Source organism: Protopterus annectens, chromosome 11.part0, assembly GCF_019279795.1.
Source record: "Protopterus annectens isolate FY-2018-M chromosome 11.part0, PAN1.0, whole genome shotgun sequence".
Classification (NCBI taxonomy): Eukaryota; Metazoa; Chordata; order Ceratodontiformes; family Protopteridae; genus Protopterus; species Protopterus annectens.
In genome coordinates this window covers 1,049,715,298-1,049,727,736 of record NC_056745.1, presented here as the reverse complement: position 1 = coordinate 1,049,727,736, position 12,439 = coordinate 1,049,715,298, and the positions used below count along the sequence as shown (strand labels likewise).

The 12,439-nt window shown below is 43.3% G+C and overlaps 1 protein-coding gene across 1 annotated transcript in view; it reads left to right on the top strand.

Moving 5' to 3' along the window:
- The window catches only part of LOC122815018 (kinesin-like protein KIF21A), a 1,294,913-nt gene that overhangs the window by 51,662 nt on the left and 1,230,812 nt on the right, over window positions 1-12,439 (top strand). The window lies entirely within an intron of this gene.

Sequence of the window (12,439 nt, the reverse complement as noted above, 5' to 3'; positions counted from 1 at the left end):
ATGACAGGAAGGGAGAATGAAATGAATGTGTTGGAAGATAGGAGCAACTTGAGAGAATCAGACCAAAGGGGCTAAGTATATACACTGGGTCATCTTATTAAAGGGACAGTGGAGGAATGTTGGAAGAAAAAGGAGACCAGAGTGGTATTTTTTTCTCATCCACTCAAATGTGGTGATATGAAGCAATCCAGATGATGCAAAAGAAATGGAGAAATACAAACTTGAAAAGAGGAAAGCAAAAGGCATTATTCCGTTTAAAAGAATAATTTTTGAAAGTGAAGACTCTATTAGTAAGTGGTTCTTGGGGAAACCTGGGCAGAATCAGCGAGGAATTTGCCTTCCAGAAGTCAAAGTGAATAAAGATTGAGCAGGTGAAAGCACCTGCTAAAATAGCTAGAGCAGGAGCAGTGGAATACACAAACTATATAAAGATGATATGTGGAAATGCTAGCACTGGAAGTAGAAGAAGCTATAAAGATGGCAAGTTGCATAAGATATTTGTCCAAAAGCAATGTTAAAACACCTGAGAAGTTTAGAGAAAGGTGGAATATGTAGGAGCAGTACTGCAAACACTAAGAGAATGGAATGAGGCACATAAGAAAATTGAGGAGTTAAAGTAATACACCTGGTGGCTAGAGGTATTTAGGCTCAAACCCTGTACCTTTGGTACAGGGTAAAAAGAGCCTAAAGTCCCTAGCCACCACAATTTCTGAGCTTTGCCTAGATTTTTTTGTGCTAAATGTTGACAGCTATGGTGAGACATGAGAACAGAATTTATATTCCCCCATTATTGGCTTTGTTGTTTGTCCAGGTTTTTTCTTCTAAGAGTTGAGAACTATGGTGAGAAGTGGGAACTGAATTTGTATTCCCACATTATTGGCTTTGTTTGTCCAGGTTTTTTGTGCTAAGAGGTTGAGAGCTATGGTGAGACGTGAGGACTGAATTCACTAAATGGTAGCCATTAAGTTTCAGTCTTCCTATTTTTCAAACTGCTGATTTAGCATAGTAGTATGTTGCACTAACTGTAGTGTATAGTGTTCTGGGTTCAAGACTTGCTAGTAACATGTATGGTGGTAACACAGCATTTTATTCTAGCAACTTTTCAAAATTATACAAGCAGTGTTTAAAATGTGTCCCTGAAAAGTCCCTAACAACCACCACTTGTGAGCTTTGTCCAGGATGTCCTTCAAGGATGCATCTGCAGTTATAACATATGGGTTGTCCTGCCTCAGGCATCCCTTCGGTCGGCCGGATTCCAAAGTCTGGGTCTGGCCTCGGCTGATGTCGCACTTTCCCCGACGTCAGAGCATCTGGGGTATAAAAGCATCAGCCGACGCCATTTTCCTCAGTCTTTCTTGCCGCGCGGTGCCCAAAGCAGAAGCAGTTCGCAAGTGCCGGTCTGTCAGATTCTGTGATTCAGCTACCGAAGACTTCGAAAAAGCTAAGTACCCCGTTGGGACTCTTTCTTGCCTCAGCCGATGTCAGATAAAGTAAATAATTGTTTAACTTGTGGGAAACCAATACCTCATAAGGATTTCCACTCTTACTGCCTCCCTTGCTTAGGCCCAGACCACGACGTCTCGGCCTGTTCAGCCTGTGCTTCCTTCAACCGATGAACTCTTAGACATCGGTCGGAGTTTGCAGAGGAATTCTTTGGGGCTAATTTTGCATATAAGATGCCGTCGGAGACTCCGACTTCAAATTTGGTGAAAAAATGGAAGGAAAAGGACCGACACTCGCGGCCCGTGGTTTCGGCTGAAACCACGGTTAGGCCTACCTCGAGTGTCTCGGTTTTGGCCGAAACAGAGTCCTCGGTACTTTCTTTAACCGAATCCACTCAACTGACCACCGCGGCCCTGGAGGCTCCGGCTGAGTCGGCTACTAAGCTACCCACTGAAACCAGTGTCCAGGAAATGTCCGACACCATTCCTTTGGACAAGTCTACTCCTGCACGTGGTGCAGCCAGACCCCCTGCATCCATGTCAATTAAGGCTTTTTCCAGGGCTAAAGCTGCTAAACTTGCTAAAGCTTTACCTCCCAAGTCTACCTCTCGGAGACCCTCTTCTAGTTCTCAGATCCTCAGCCTTGCAGAGGATCTTATCTCTTTAATTAGAGGTTCTCAGCCTCACCCGGACAGGGGCTCTCAACCACCACCAGACAAAAGGCCCAGGACTGAGCCCTCTGACCAACACTCTTCAGATGAGTCTACGGATGGATCTGTGTTGTCAGATCACCAGGAGGAGGCTTATTCGGCCTACGAGGATTCTGATGCTGAAGAATCTATCCCTTCGGCCTCCCCTCCTGAAGAGTTTTCCTTTGGTGAGACACTACACTCTGTGAGAGAGCATTTTCAATGGCAGGGTCAGGAATTTTCTGATTCTAGAAAGAGATTAAGGACCTTTTTACATTTACCTCAGCATAGGCCCTTAGCTATACCTCCTGTTTTGAATGTTATTAATGATGTGTGCAATGATGTTAGTACAGCCCCTGATTCTCTCCCTCCGGCTCCTGCCAAACCTGATAGATACTACAGGGTCCCGGATTCTCATTTACATCTGCACAAGGCCCATTCTGCAGACCCAGATACTATTTCTCAGGGCCCAAAAGGGGTTGCAGCTGCCACTGCCAAAAATCCTCTACCTTCTGAAAGGGAGTCTAGAGCTTTAGAAAGATGGGGAAAGAAGGTATATACGTCTGCAACTCTTTCCTTGAGGGCATTAAATTGTTAATTTCATATGATACAGTACCAAGAGTATTTGCTAGATGAATTGCATAAGAAGCTTTCCTCTTCTGAACCCCTTGACTGTAAATCCCTTCAGGATCTGGTACATAACTTACAGCAGGTTAGTAATCATTTTTTGCAGTGTGGTTATGATGCACTGGAAGCTTCATGTAGGTCAGCTATGACTGGGGCAGTTATTCGTAGGCATGCCTGGTTGAAGGAACAATCTTTACCAGACCATGTCAAAGCTAAACTCCTGGATGCTCCAATGGAAAAACAAAAATTATTTGGATCCTCGACTCAGGAGGTCTTAAAGAAGTTTGAAGAAAAGGCAAAATCTGTGCAAACAGTTAAGGACTTTCTGCAAGTACAACCACCGAGATTCAGCAGAAACTGGCCTACTAAGAATTGGTCCTTTCCAGAGTCGGACAGATCCCAGAGGGGCAGGAACAGGCGTACCAGAGGTAGAGGGCAAACTAGAGGCTCCTACAGAGGCCGTCAGTGGCAGCCTACCAACCAGAGAGGTAGTGCAGGAACAGCAACAACAACTACTACACCTGGACAGACTCAATGACTTTCCTTTGATTCCGCCGACCAGGGCTCAATTGGAAGCACCATTGGGCGGAAAGCTTTCTTTATTCTCAAACAACTGGCATTACATTACAAGGGACACATGGACACTGCAAATAATAGACAAAGGATACAGGTTCCACTTCCACACTTTGCCAAGAAGAAACGGAATGCCAAACCTGCCACCAAATCAAAGAGCAGAGGCTTTAAAGCAGATCAACAACTTAATTCAAATGAAAGCCATAGAAAAGGTACATCTTTCAGAACAAGGTCAAGGATTTTACTCCAGATTATTCCTTGTTCCAAGAAAAGAAAATCAATGGAGGCCTATTCTCGACCTGTCCGCACTGAATACTTTCCTCATTGTGCCAAAATTCAAGATGCTGACCCTACAGCAACTTCTTCCCATGCTGGGCAAGGAGTCTTGGCTGGTGACTCTAGATCTCAAGGAGGCATACCTGCATGTCCCTATTCGGCAAAGTTGCAGAAGACACCTCAGATTTCTTGCAGGATCAGAGCATTATCAATTCTCAGCATTGCCCTTTGGCTTATCTACTGCGCCCAGAGTATTCACGAAATGCCTGGCATCAGTAATTGCACACTGCAGACTTCAGGGGATTCAAATCTACCCATATCTGGACGACTGCCTCATACAAGCGGACAACAGGAAAATTTTGATAAAGGACTTGGACTATGCCATCCACCTATTACAGGCCTTGGGATACACAGTCAACATCCAAAAATCAAGACTTGTTCCATCCCAAAGGATAACTTTTTTGGGTGCGGATCTAGATACAACCACCCAAATGGCCTTTCTCACAGAAGAAAAACAAAAACAACTTCCAGATTACTTCATGAATCTGACAACACAAACTCAGCTAACTGCAAGGAAAATCCTGCAGGCCCTGGGTTACATGGCATCCTGCATAATTCTGATTCCACAAGCCAGGCTGCATATGAGAAAATTGCAATGGTACCTAAGGAGTGTATGGTCTCAACACAGTCACAGTTTGGAAACTTTGATACCAATCATTCCTTGCCTTCAAAAGGAATTCCTGTGGTGGGCTCAAGCCTGCCAGTCCAACAGAGGGTTGCCCTTCAACAAACCAAAAACAAAACAAACCATCACCACGGACGCTTCAGACCGAGGATGGGGAGCACACATGGAGGGCCAATGTATCCAAGGCCTATGGTCTCAAGGACAGCAGCGCATGCACATAAACCAAAAGGAAATGCTGGCAGTGATGCACGCAATCGAGGCCTTCAAACCTTTCCTCCACCAAGGCCACCTGTTAATAAGGACAGACAACACCACACTCATGTGGTACATAAACAAGCAAGGGGGCACGCATTCCTACCCTCTATGCAGGCTGGCCATAAATCTATGGGAACTATGCTTGAAACTCAATATCCAACTACAGGCCCAGTTCGTGCCAGGGAAAGAAAATGCACTGGCAGACAGCTTAAGTAGAACTACCATGGATGCACACGAATGGATGCTGCACCCAGACATCTTTCTACTCATAACACAAGCATGGGGAAAGCCGGAGATAGATCTGTTCGCCTCGCCCCACAATCATCAACTGAAAACATTCTGCTCAAGGACATACCACCCACATGCTTGGAGGGTGGACTCTCTCTCTTTCAGCTGGAAAGCTCTAAAGGTCTATGCCTTCCCACCTCTCCCATTAATGTCCAAGGTTTTACTGAAGATCAGGGCAGAACAGCCAAGAGTGATTCTGATAGCTCCAGACTGGCCAAGACAGCACTGGTACCCACTATTGAGGAGCATGTCACAGACGAAACCGTGGCCTCTCCCCCTACGGCCACTTCTTCTGACACAGAACAATTTCAAGATCATGCATCCCAACTTGAAAACATTGCAGCTAACTGCCTGGAAAATTCCATAAACCCCCCTCAAAATAACTTTTCACAGAGAGTAAAGGACATTATTATGGAAGCTCGCCGACCTTCCACAAGGAAGACATACTCAGCAAAATGGAAAAGATTTCTCATTTGGAACACAACAAAAGGCTTAGGTGTGACAGTGGCAAGCATGACACATATTCTGGAATACTTAGCAGAATTGTTCCACAATGGCCTGTCCTATTCTTCCATCAAGATTCATGCCTCAGCAATTTCAGCAGAATACAAAGCTGATCCACCTATCTTCTCGCATCCTCTCCTCAGGCAATTTCTGAGAGGAATCAAAAACATCAATCCTCCAAGGAAACCCCCTTTACCTACTTGGGATCTCAACTTTGTGCTGGAGAAACTAACACTTCCTCCCTTTGAACCAGCAGTATCGGCGGATCTACAGTTTCTGTCTTGGAAAACTGCATTCCTTCTGGCCATAACTTCAGCAAGAAGAGTATCTGAGTTACAAGCTTTAATGGCAGTACAGCCATTTCTTATCTTCCATCAGGACAGAGTTTCATTGAGAACCAACCCTACTTTTATGCCGAAGGTAGTATCTAGGGTATCCTTGAACCAAGCTATTCACTTGCCTACTTTTTTTCCCAAATCCACAAAATAAAGGGGAAAAACTTCTACACACTCTGGATATACACAGACAACTACGCTACTACTTGGACAGAACTAAAAGTTACAGAAAGACTGACCAACTCCTTGTAGCATATGCTGCTGGGGTACAAGGAAAAGCAATTTCCAAACAGACAATTTCAGAGTGGATAGGAAATTGCATTCGCTTTTGTTACTCCTTTCATGGAAAGACGGTTCCTGCAAACATTAGGCCTCATTCCACGAGGGCCACAGCCACCACTACAGCCTTCCTAAGAGGGGTGGCTACCAAGGACATTTTAGAAGCTGCTACATGGAGCTCTGTGCATACATTTGCCAAACATTACAATTTACCTTTATACTCCAGATCCAGAGCAGGTTTTGCTACAGCAGTCCTGCAGGGTATCTTAACTACACCATCCTTTTCTTAGTACCTCCTCCCCCAGAATGGCTATGGTATTCTACCCATATGTTATGACTGCAGATGCATCCTTGAAGGACATAGTACAGTTTTGTACCTACCATAAATGTAGATGTCCAATAGGTATGCATCTGCAGTCAGGTTTACCCTCCCTCCTTCCCCTCTGTGGTATTCCTAGGGTGCTTACCCCAACATTAGCTAGCTGGGGGATCTTTTAGGGTGTATTTGTTTGTATATATATGTATATATTTTGGAAAATGTTTTGGAATTTATTACATTCCTCCAAATTTGGCCTTTGTAGAGGGCACCTGGCATCTGGGGCAAGAAACACTGAGGAAAATGGCGTCGGCTGATGCTTTTATACCCCAGACGCTCTGATGTCGAGGAAAGTGCGACATCGGCCGAGGCCAGACCCAGACTTTGGAATCCGGCCGACCGAAGGGATGCCTGAGGCAGGACAACCCATATGTTATGACTGCAGATGCATACCTATCGGACATCTACATTTATGGTAGGTACAAAACTGTACTTTTTTTGTTCTAAGAGTTGAGAGCTATGGTGATAAGTGAGAACTGAATTTGTATTCCCCCATTATTGGCTTTGTTTGTCCAGATTTTCTGTCCTAAGAGGTTGAGAGCTATGGTGAGAAGTGAGAACTGAATTCACTAAATGATGGCCATTAAGTTTCAGTCTTCCTATTTTTCAAACTGCTGATTTAGCATAGTGGTATGTTGCCCTGATCCTAGTATACAGGGTTCTGGGTTCAACACTTGCCAATAACATGCATGGTGGTAATGCAACATTTTATTCTAGCAACTTTCCAAAATTATACAAGCAATGTTTAAAATGTGTGCCTGGTTTTCCCCCATCCCCCCCCAAAAAAACTGAAATTGAAAATAAGTGCGAAGAGCTATGTAAGATGCCTATGGCTTACACTACTGTCATTCTGTTTATAGTTTGGGTGTGGAAGTAGACTTTTATGATGGAAACGTTCTAAATTGGGCAGTTTTGTAATTATTGGTTCGTGCATTTTCTTTCATTGCCTACAGTACAGCCTACTGGAAAAATGTTAAAACAATAAATTTAAAATGTGCTCTGTCTAACAAGTGTGCTGTATTATACAAGGAATATAACTTAATAAAGTCAGGAAGGTGTATCAAAGAAAAGAACGCATGTGTGTTTCTTGTTTTGTGTGCAAGGGGCCAATGATTTGAAAACAGCCCAAAGGTAATCTTTATCCACCACTGGTCAGATGCATTTTCTTTGGATGTGGTGCAGGTTTCATTGTTGTTTCACTGAATGTGAGTTTCAAGGGCAGAGAAGTTTTAATGCCAAGTCTATTTTCATTGTGAGACAGTATTGCTTTGTTTATCAGATGTCTGTTAGTTTTTGTGCATTGATGTGCTGCAAAATGTAAAAATAAAGTCCAAATAATCATTGTAGAGGTAAAGCAGTAAGCACACATTAGTGTTTATGGTAAATGGGGTGAAATAGCCAGGTAATGGGGCATTGGAAGGCTGCAGGGGGACTCTGGTGCCATATTTTGGTTGTCTGTTCTTCAGTTTACGTTTAAAAGTTGGTATCCCACAATTCCATTGGAGTGGGTGGGGTTACAAAATTATGCATGCAAATTAGATGTTAATCAGCATACAGATTTGTACCTATTTTTCATGGGCCTTGTCCAGATTTTTGATGATTCCAGGTTGAGTGGTATGAACACACCCCTTAGAGTTTACCCAATAGTCAAGGACTTAGGGACCCACATAGATAGTAATCTAGGCTTTGATCATCACGTGCCTACAGTGGTGAGGAAGTCATTCTATGTTGCGCAACTTATAAACAAAGATATGGCATCCAAGTCCAAGGAAGGCATTGTTCCACTGTATTCGGCATTCATCAGACCTATCATTGAGTACAGTGCACCCTTTGGTATGTACCTAACCAGGCATATCCAACAACTGGAATGTCCACAGAGGTACCTCACTAAAAGAATACAGTACATAATTAATATGTCCTATGCAGATCATATCAAGGCCCTATCCCCTGTATTCTGTCTTCTACAGCCTTTTGAGGGGAGATCTATGCCTGGCCTACAGGGCATTGTGAGACCCCACTCTGATGGACCTCCTGCATATCCACAAAACAAACAGTACCAGAATTACCCATTCTAAAGACTTAAGCCTTGCCTGTGATATAAATAGTACCTGCTGGAGAGATAGGTGTGTATCCCAGAGACTACCCTGTTTATGGAACAGGCTGCGTATCCATGTGAAGCAGAGTTCCTCCCTAACCCAATTCAAGTGCAACTTGGACAATTGGATGGGAAACAAATTCATCTCTGGTTTGGCACCTATGTCCATAATGCAAACAAGTAACCTGTAAATGGTTCATCTCCCATCCCCATGCTTACGCTTATTAAGGGTATCAGAACTTGTCAGAGGTTTGGGATGCATGGGTAGTGTTAAAAAGGCCCTTGTGGTCATTAGCCTAATAAACACCTATAAACTTCTACATGAAACTATTCAAGAAATCTTTCAAAGTATCTTCAAATCAAGTAGCAGAATCTTGTTCAGAAGTTAGTGTGATTCCTTGTCTCAGACTGAAGACTCTAGGCTGGGTAGACCCAGGGTCTGTAAGAATGAGGAAAAACTTTTAAATGAAACTGAAAATAAATACATGCATTGCTGATGTTGCTAGCAATGGTTATTGTAGGCAGTGTAGTAACTGCTTCATGTACACTGACAACCCTCTACTCCAAAATCACCCATGTACAATTTGTGAAAGAAGCATCTACACTAAGATGACAACCATAAACTAATCACCCTGGAAAATAAACCCCCCTCCCCTGCAAAGGTAACCACCATGAAAAACTTCTCCAACGCTAACTTTGGGCTCCTAAAAACAGAGGTGGCTAACTTCACGGCACCCGTGCAAATGGAGAACAGTTGCATGACTGCCGAATCATACACCAATGCATTATATGAACAAGTACACAAATGTATGGATCTCGCCATACCAACAGAACCAAGACACTCTCCTCCAAAAAAAGGAAAGCCAATCTGGTGGTCTCCTGCCATAAACAAACTCTACAACAGAAGGAAGAAACTGTCGCTATGGAGAGTAAAACCCCATGAGTGGGGGAGTTCCCTGATCAGCCTCTGTAAGAAGCTGAGATCCCTTATAAGATTCTCCAAAGCTAGCTACGAAAACAAAATTGCCACTGATTCTAGGGACAGCCGCAAAGCATTTTATAGCTATGTCAAGACTCAATGGCAACACCCAGATCTGCTCTGAGTTACAGCACAACGGCATGAAAATTACAAAACCAACTGATATTGCCCAACGTCCTGGCAGATAGGTTAAGTGCTAACTTTACCCCCCTCTTACTCTTAAAGGGCCCATATCTATACAGGAAGTATGCAGAGTCCCTGTAATCACAACTACGCAGGTAAAAGCTGCACTCTCTAAAGCCAAAAACACAACATCCATGGGACCGGACAACATCCCAGGCTGCGTTTTACACGAACTTCATAACCTAAAAGGTCGGACCCAGACATGTGCTGAACTAACTGTGGATTGCATCACACACACTGATGCTGCGAAAATAGCTAACGTATTAGCCAACAGGTCTGGTGAAAATTTCACCCTACTCTCTCCTGCAAACATTCCACAGAGCATTCCCTGTACATCTCCCCCACCTTGGATTTCCAAAGAGCAAGCCATTAATGCTCTCTCCAAGGCCAAAAACACAGCCTCTGTGGGACCAGATGTCATCTCAGGTTGCATTTTAAATTATCTAAAACATGAGTTAGGAACTCCATTAGGTACTGTCTTCAGCCACAGGCTGAGTACTGGTTTTATCCCAGATGAATGGAAAACAGCAACTGTCATCCCCCTTCATAAATGGGGTGCAGCAGCAGACCCTGGGAACTACAGAACCACATGCTTTACCAGCCTTATCTGTAAGGCTATGGAATGAATTATCATGGACCTTATTAAACAAGGAAGTAGGTGATCTCCAAACCTTTGATCTGACCCAGTTTGGATTTGTCAGAGGTAGGGCATGCCTTTTAAACCTGGTGGACTTCTTCAAAAAAGTCACCAGAGCCATAGATGAAGGCAGATCTGTTCATATAATTTACCTTGATTTAGGCAAGGCCTTTGACACAGTCCCACATTAAGGGCTCATTGATAAACTCTCCCAGTCGAATATCAACCTTTGTGTCATCAGGTGGGTTGCTAACTGGCTCACAGACATATCGCACTCAAAGTTGGGTAGTTTACTTCAACCAGCAGGCCTGTCACCAGTGGGGTTCCACAGGGGTCAGTGCTGGGCCCCCTATTGTTTGAATTATACTTCTCAGAAATTCAGGCCAAAACAGAGGGGCTGTGGCTGACTAAGTTTGCTGATGACTGCAAATTAGGTGCAATCATTGAATCCCCAAATGGTGTCAGTGTACTTCAGGAGGGACTTATAAAAAACAATGATTGCTGCCAAAGCCATGGACTCAAACTCAGTGCAACAAAATGCATTTATTCGCTTCAGTAAAAAAGATATCCCTGTAGACTGTCGTATAAATAATAATATCTTAAGTAACAACTCAGTAGTCAAAGACTTTGGAAAGCAAGTTGACCGTATCCTAAACTTTGACCACCATGTGTCTGCTGTGGTAAGGAATTTTATGTTGCAGACCTCATTAGCAAAGGCATTGCCTCAAGAGCGGAAGAGGTCATAAACACCCCTGTACTTGACCCTCATCAGGCCACTAATTCAGTACAATGCTCAATTCAGTACAATGCCCCATTTGGTATGTACCTTACTAGGCACCTGCAGTAACTTGAAAGACTCCGAGATGTCTAACCAAAAATATTCATGATTTCCAGCACATGTCATACATTGACAGACTGAAATCACTGTCACTGAAATCAATAGCGTACAGAGTACTTGGAGGAGACTTGTGCCTGGTCTACAAAGCAATCTCGGATTCAGACCTAATGGAATTGCTGCACATCCACAAGTCAAATGGGACAAGATTCACCCACTCCAAGGACCTTAACCTGGCTTGCGACATAAATCGGGCCTGCTGGAAAGACAGATATGTCTCTCAGAGGTTGCCACTCCTCTGGAATAGTCTACCAATTTACATCAAACAAAGCCCGTCTATGACCCTGTTTAAGTGTAGCCTGGACGACTGGATGAGAAACTGTAAATTCCTACTGGGGATTAAACCTATGACCCTTCTTGGTATGGGCAGTCATTGCTAACTTAAGATTTCGTTTAGGCAAAATCCTTTATATTGGATACACACTGCTAGGCTTGTAAAGACCTTCTAGTCAATAGCCCAGTTAACCACATATGAACCTACTGTGGTAGGGTAACCATCTAATGCAAAAGCTGGACTTCGGCTACAGAGATAGAACAAAGAAAATTCTAAACCCTCAGTCTGGAAAAGATCTATATTGTAGTGGAACTGAGCTCAGTCATTTTTTTTAGTGCAGTCAGCCAGAGGCTTGAGACTTTCAGATTTGCATCTTCTTGTTCCAGTCATACTTGGAAGGCTGCTTGCTGCCTGCTGGCAATAAGACAGATGCTGAAAGTTCCCTGCTGAAGGACTGACATAGCTTTCTACATTCTGGGAAGGGAACCAAAGGCTGTGATATTGATTCTTTTCAGTTCTGTGACTAGCAAATCCAAAAAGGTAGATCCATTCCCAGTGAGGGAAAGTTGAGTGTGCCAAACAAAGGTATCTAACCTGCACCGACAGCAACTGAACTGGACTACAGCCTACAATAGCAGTCAGCATCCAAGTGCAAAGAAGTAATCAGTTTTGTGGATCTACTCAAAGAGAGCGCAAATGGACAGAAAATGCAGAACTGCTGTTCACTTTTGTTTAGACTGGATGCAGACCACTTGGTATATTGCATGCCTTACCATACTGCCCTGAACTACTGCAAGTAATTTGATGTTTTTCTGACTTTCATGCTGTATAGCAAGCAAATTTTTATTGATTGATGGCAACTCGAAATTAAGTTAATTTATTTCTTGTATGCTAATAAATTTTATTTTTATACAAAATTCAACTTTGTGTATGTCGTCTGTTGTATTTTTGTCTTGATTGTAACCTAGAACAATTGGATTCGGAACGGGGACAAATGTTGAGACAGCTTGTTCTCATCAACACACAAATACATTGTTTATAATATAA